This window comes from Limulus polyphemus, unplaced genomic scaffold, assembly GCF_000517525.1.
Source record: "Limulus polyphemus unplaced genomic scaffold, Limulus_polyphemus-2.1.2 Scaffold4575, whole genome shotgun sequence".
Classification (NCBI taxonomy): domain Eukaryota; kingdom Metazoa; phylum Arthropoda; class Merostomata; order Xiphosura; family Limulidae; genus Limulus; species Limulus polyphemus.
This window is the reverse complement of record NW_013670185.1, coordinates 31,052-38,526: the sequence shown is the minus strand read 5'-3', so window position 1 is coordinate 38,526 and position 7,475 is coordinate 31,052. Positions and strand designations below refer to the sequence as shown.

Sequence of the window (7,475 nt, the reverse complement as noted above, 5' to 3'; positions counted from 1 at the left end):
TAAAGTTATTTTACCACCAAAAATACATTACGTTTGGCTGGTATTACCTTTGCCACAAAAAACGATTATCTACCCCCTCCCCCTCCCGATTTATTTAATGTCATATTGTCACTCCCCAGTGGCTCGGCAGTAAGTCAGCAGGCTTATGACGCTAAACATCGGGTTCCAATACCGGTAGTGGGCAGAGCATAGATAGCCTGCTTCTGGATGACTGATATACCTGTGTGCTAACTGGTGTTTATGGATGGAGTACCAGTTGGTGTTTCTAGATGACATTTCAGCCCGCACTCCTATAGAGTACTTATAAATCATTTACAGATTTTTTTTCCATTGATATATGTAATTTGATATGTTTGTGTTTATGAAAATGCTTACAGTTCTCACTAGGGGGCGCTAACTCAAAAAAGTTAAGTGATTAGTGAAAGTTGTTTGCATGTAAGTGCAAAGCTGCACAATAGATTACGTGGATATCGAAATATGGTTTTACCCGGGCTTGCCACTGGTGTGTGTGTGTGTTAGTAATTTAAAGAAACAAAATGTCCTTTTAAAGTCTTACATTATGCGCTACTATATCAAGCTATAAGTATATATGTAGGCAAGAATGAACTTGTTTCTTATGTAGGAGCCCTCCAGTGGCACAGCGGTATGTTTGCGGACTTACAACGCTAGAAACCGCGTTTCGATACCCGTGGTGGGCATAGCACAGATAGCCCATTGTACAGCTTTGTGCTTAATTACAAACAAACTTGTGTAGGGAAAAAAATCTGTAGAAGTTTGTAATTCATTATTTATATTTAATGGAATTAATATATGTCGCCAGGCGGCGCAAGAAACGGGCATGGTTTAAAGGTCCTTGTACCTGTGATGTATTTTCAAAAAACAATACCAGAGGGAGCTTTTAATTAAACAAATGCGACGAACTATGGCGTTGCCATGTTGACTTTTCGTATATCTACGTCGTTATTTTCAAGAAAGGTTTTTATTTGGTATGAACATCACTTATGGCTTGCTAGATTACTCCGGTATCGTAGACGGTTGTTGTTACTCCAAGTGTAACTAAAGACGTTGTTACTCTATTAATACAAGGGTTAAGTATCAACATAGAGGAAAATTTTCAAGTTCCTTGTACAATAACATCCTTTGTAAGCATATTCATAGTTGGGCATGTATGATCCAACGGTCCTTGGGTTTCTTGTAAACGTATATTCTGTTGAGTATTGGATGATTCCGTATAACTCCGGCGATATAACTTTTTTTCTGACAGTTCTAATGTCTTTAAACTTGCAATCGTGATTACGTAAGTTATAGTAATATATATTCCTCACTCACTTATTCAGCTAGGGCGCTTGAGTCGCAATCTGCTGATCGCAATTTCGAATCCCTTCACCGAACAATCTTACCCTTTCAGTCATGGGGCGCTATAATGTGACGGTCAATCCCACTGTTCGTTGCTAAGAGAGTAACGCAAGAATTAGCAGTGGGTGGTGTTGACTAGCTGCCTTCCCTGTAGTCTATAATTTTTTAATTAGGGACGGCTAGTGCTAATAGCCCTCAAGTAGTAGTTTGTAGTTAAGCACAAAGCTACACAAAGGGCTATCTGTGATCTGCCCACCACGGGTATCGAAACTCGGTTTCTAGCAGACATACCGCTGTGCCACTGGGGGCGCCCTCAAGTATATTTTGCGCGAAAGTTGACAAACAAACTGTTATTGTGAAGTTATAAATATTCATGACACGTACACCAAGCATACGGTGACGTGGAAAGATTTCTAGAGTGTAAGTTTCAGAAATTGTTTTTTTAAATGTTTCTATAATTTGCTCTCTTACAACTACATTGAAGACAAGCAGTTGTCATTTGTGTGTGTGTGTGTGTGAACTCCAAACAAACGACAGAAAAGAAGAGTTAAAGGCATTTGATTAAAGCAAGATTTTTTTGGTTTTGTAAAAAAGTACAATATGAGTTAGTATCTGTCCTGTGGTTAATTTGTGCTTAACCCTGAAATTTTATATAGTATAGATAAAGAAACATGAGAAGTAATTTGGGAAAGATTACATGGGTAGGATGGGGGATAAAGTCCCCGTTCCCAGTCATCTTGTTATACCAGAAACTAAAGTTTCACGAATATGAAACCAGATGTCAGCAGTAGCGTTTTTGTGAACATTCCTTCTCATGCTGCGACAGCGGTTTCGAGTTTCTTTCCTGTCCAGCATCACTCGTTGTACATGTCTTTACAAAAAGTTGAAAGCAGGGTGATTAAATACAGGTGGCAGGAATTAAGAGTCACGTGACTTATGCCAAGTTCGTTCTGCCGTTGTTACAGTAGAAATGTTATAGCATAATGATTGATGAGCCAGGGAAGTTTTCGTGTTTTTATTTTTATTTTCGAACTATTTTTTTTTCATTTCTAATTCTCATTTAGGGCGTGTTTGAAAACAAACAATAAAAAGAACTGGATGTAGTCCGACTTTGTGATACAGCCAACAAGTATCTAAACACGACCATGTGTATTAAATGTTGTGTGTGTGTGTAATATTTGGGGTGGGGGATGGGGGATTTGCTAAAAGGTGACGTTAATTGAAAATTATTTCCATGGTAGTAGAAACCAATATTCATTTCACTGCTTCAAAAGCAACAAGCCCGCTTGACCAAACACCGAATGGAATTTATTGTACTATCTTGTACTTTGCTCTCACTCATAAGTTCTTCGAATTAATCTTCACGTTCTCGGGGGCGGAGTAGAGAATAAAATGGGGTTGTCTTTAAAACAAAGGTATTTTTGTGTTACAAATTGTTGAATTTTTTTTCGCGCGTGTTGTAATATAAAACTCTTTATCTGGGTTGATATCGTTTTGTAGAAAATACATAAAGTTCGAAGTGTGTGAGTACACAAAGAAAGTATTTTTAGAAGAGTATCGAAGGTAGCCGAAAAATTTCGTTTAGATGTATTTGTGATATAGTATTAGAAGAATGTGACGATGTTTAAAGGTATAATGTAGCCAACATTATATAGTGATGCTACACGTAGCATAATAGTCTGATGGGTAAGGATGGAATGTAACCAACATTATATAGTGATGCTACACGTAGCATAATAGTCTGATGGGTAAGGATGGAATGTAACCAACATTATATAATGATGCTACACGTAGCATAATAGTCTGATGGGTAAGGATGGAATGTAACCAACATTATATAATGATGCTACACGTAGCATAATAGGGTGGCGATGTTTAAAGGTGGAATGTAACCAACATTATATAGTGATGCTACACGTAGCATAATAGTCTGATGGGTAAGGATGGAATGTAACCAACATTATATAATGATGCTACACGTAGCATAATAGGGTGGCGATGTTTAAAGGTGTAATGTAACCAACATTATATAATGATGATACACGTAGCTTAATAGGGTGGCGATGTTTAAAGGTATAATGTAACCAACATTATATAGTGATGATACACGTAGCTTAATGGTGTTATGGGTAAGGATGGAATGTAATCATCATTAACCAGATTTAACTGGTTCGATTACCATAATTTTGGGTAGGGTAACTGAAAAGAAGTTTAAAAACATCCTGATATTTTCCACCTTTTTTATTAAACATTTGGCTTTGAATTTAAAGACACAAGTATTTAATCAGTTAAATGAGTCAATTATTACCTTCCACAAAGCAGTGTATGCAGTTAGTATCTGATGAGGTCATTAGGAGTTTAAGAACAAAATAAATTTTATTTAACATTGTCCTTTACAGAGTGCTTGCTTCTTTAACAGGTACCCTCAGCTAGTTTATGTAATGATATTACAGGTAGTATAGTAGTGTGATGTTGTAGCCAACATTAATTTATAAGGCCTGGCATTCAAAACAAAACCAACAAACATTAACTGATAATAATAGGAAGAGGAGAAGAACAGCGTGCTGGTTTGTCGGCTCTTCTGAATGACGAGTTGGTTAATTCAGGTAAAATTAAGTAAATTAATAATGAAATTTTGGTGTTACAATAAATAAATAAATAATAGTGTTAAAAATTCCTTACACTAATCCTGACTTAAATAAAATTCATAAAAACTTACAGTAACTAATCTAACCCAGTTCACACCGTAACAGATATTTATGTAATTTGAAAATATAAATAGCTTTTCCACCACTGTGGCCACCCAGTGGCACAGCGGCATGTCTGCGGACTTACAACGCTAGAAACCGGGTTTCGATACCCGTGGTGGGAAGAGCACAGGTAGCCCATTGTGTAGCGTTGTGCTTAATTCCAAACAAACAAACCACTGTGTCGATATAGTACATATATTTCTTTATTTACGTATGGTAATTCGTACAACAATTATACAGTAAAATAATACCGAAAAAGCTTAAAAATCCAGTTTTTATGAAGTTAGTTTTCTGTTAAATAGTTACTACGATTTTAAGGGAAACAAAAGAAAAACTTATTAATGGATTATTTAAAAAAATAGTGACAACGGGGTCGTTGTCGAAAACTTGACTATAAAATGTTGTTTTGAAAGGGAAGGATGTGCGTCATATATTACAGTAATGTCCGTCTGTTATCAGTTTAGTAATCGTATTCTTTGCTGACCTCTAGTCCTCAACACACAACTAGCCTATTTCGCTCGCTTTTCTTTTTCTTTTCCAGCTCTTGACCTGTAGAGACCTCGTCTGTAACCCGTCACACGTGGCTCGTGTAGTTCTGAGAAAAGTCGACAGAATTCCCGGAAGTATCATGTTATTGGGCTGTCTTACTAGCGCAAAGAACTTTGCCTTTTTTTTATGGTCGAAAGTTTAGAGACGGCGATCTTATCATTTAGTCCCACCCTATCAAAAATGCGTTGTGGATCAACAGATGGAGAGCAGCTAATTAAACAATTTTACACATTTTTTCTTGATCGCTGGTTGTCGATAAGATATTATGATAACGTTGCATAATAAATGCCATTGTATTTTTAGAAGAAAAACCATACAGTGTTTTGAATATACTGACAGCCTCTGTCCAGATTTGTTAATCTATGTCGTCTAGCAACTCGCAGCTGGATTTGCTACAGTTGCCTAGCAACTCACTGGCCAGATTTGTTACCAAATGCCGCCTAGCAACTCAAGGATCAGATTCTTTACAGTTGCCTAGCAACTCGCATGCATAGTCTAAATTTACAGTTCATTTTACTGGTTGTGTATAAATTGTTGAAGTTTGCAGTTCACTTTTTTTTTGCTTAAATATTGTCTTAATCTTTTTAATGGCTTAGTTTCATTTACTTGTCAATCAAGAGTTCGCCCTGTTCTTGGTTTTAGTACTTTTTTTTGTCAGTTGGTCAACAATTTCTTGTCCATTTAATTCAGTATTCCCTGAGAACCAACGGCCACTTACATTCACCAAATCCCCAAAATCTCTTTTTACCAGCAAATCTGAGAAGTTTTATTTGACGTTACTTGTATCGTAGGGCTTGATCAGAAAAGACGACAACGAATAGAGCGTGTCTATGCTGTCTTTAAATCGCAGCTACTAAAAGGCTTCTCATATTTTTCATTGTGGCCACATGTGCATCAAAAGAAAAGTATTTTCTATAAGGCGTGGTTACTTTGATCACCATCCTTGTGCTTGTGTAATCGTCTTTTTTTACATTTCTCTGTTCGTATGTATTTATTCTTTGTCTATTTAATCTGTCGGTTTTATCTTTTTTATTTAACATTCTCATTGTTATGTGTCATAATCTGTCTTAATGTTCACAGACGTACAGTTTTCTCAGATTGTCCAATGACCTTACTAGCCTGAAAAAATCATCGGCATCGTAGTTTTCCTTTTGTAAAAACGTGTATGTGAAAAAAAAGGTATTCTGGGAAACTGTCGGCGTCTCTGTCGCGTGTGGTATTTCTCAAGCTTCTGGCTACACACAGTCAACAGCTGATGAGTTGACTTGTATGGTGTTCCTGGGTGTGTCTTAAAACGTCCATACAGCAGAAAGAAATTACTTTTAAATGCCCTTGCAGTCAGTTATGTAAATTAACTGAATGTTCTTCATTAAAAGTAGTGAAGATATCCAAGTTAGACTGGAGCATCACGTCTAATTTACTACTTTTACTTTTTCATGCAGTCATGATAATAATATATATAAAACACAGAAGATCAAAATTTTTGTTTTTTAAATATATTGAAATCGAAATAGAGATTTTATTTTCAGGAGATATAAGATTTTATTCTCAGGAGATATAAGAATCCATTTTTCGAAAGCACTCCGGCTTATTGGTCGATTTTCAAACCTTTTTTTATGCAATATGAAATTAAAAATTAAGGGCCATTTCAGGAAAAAGAATGCTTCTGTCCACGAGATAAATGCAGTTTTTATGTTACACGGAGTTTACTGTCATGAAAATGAGCAATGTTTTATGTTGTAAAAGTGAACAGAAGGTGCGTCGTCAGAGAAAAGTATCGCCATTGACAACATACAACCGGACACGTGCCCGGCCAATATTTGAGCGAGAAACGACCTAAAGTATTGGAAGCGTAAAAACTACTTTGTTGTAGTAGGGGTGGTGCGAAGTGTGAAGAAAGAGCAAATAATCAATGATTTGACGTATCCACTCGTTAGGATGTAATTAAGCTTATAATTTAGTTTGGAAGATGAAACGTTCCCCATGCGTAGAAGGATAACTTAGTTAATTGTTTATTTAAAAAGAAAACAACTGGTGTTTGATGTAATTGCATTCGATGCAGTGCCAGAACATTTTCTTTCTTTGGCCACAGACTCAAGCAGATTCTATGCACGCATACAAACGTATCAGAGCTTTCTGCAATGTGAGCATGCCCCTGGTGGTGCCTGAGCAACTTTAAAGGCCAGGCTACGCCACTGAGAGAAACTAGATTTTTTTATGGTTTTTATATCTGTGAAGAAGTATAGAACAGGGCAGTCGTGCATTTATTTGTTAATAAAATCACTTCAGCAAATGCAGAATAAAATGACTAGAGTAGTTACCATCTTGGATAGAGTATTGAAGAGTATATTAGTGATTATTACAGAACGACGATAAGTCGCCATTCAAGACTCTGGGAATACAATGAACAAGATAATGTCGTTTTATCCAACAGAGTCAAGATTTTTGTCGTTAATAATGTCTTTCTGGCGTCACTGTTTGTGAATAACATGCAAGTTTAAAAACTTAAAACTTTGAAAACCAACAAGTTTAAATAGGGTAGCCAAATGTTTTCAAGGTTAAATGATAATACAGTACATTCCACTCTACTAAACACAGCTGCAGAAAACTTAATAATATTAATTTTGTTTGTTTGTTTGTTTGTAATTGAGCACAAAGCTACACAATGGGCTATCTGTGCTCTGCCCACCACGGGTATCGAAACCCGGATTCTAGCGTTGTAAGTCCGTAGACATGCCGCTGTGCTACTGGGGGGCAATAATATTAATAGTAGTAACAATGATAAGAATAACAGTAGTATTAACAATAATAACGCCCCCC

At 36.4% G+C, this 7,475-nt stretch overlaps 1 long non-coding RNA gene across 1 annotated transcript in view; it reads left to right on the top strand.

The window, feature by feature from the left end:
* The window catches only part of LOC111088849, a 34,419-nt gene extending 29,417 nt beyond the window's left edge, over positions 1 to 5,002 (top strand). The window contains exon 3 of the long non-coding RNA XR_002613241.1: positions 4,648 to 5,002. This is a non-coding gene — a long non-coding RNA (uncharacterized LOC111088849). The remainder of the gene's footprint in view (positions 1 to 4,647) is intronic.
* Positions 5,003 to 7,475: the final 2,473 nt, after the last annotated feature.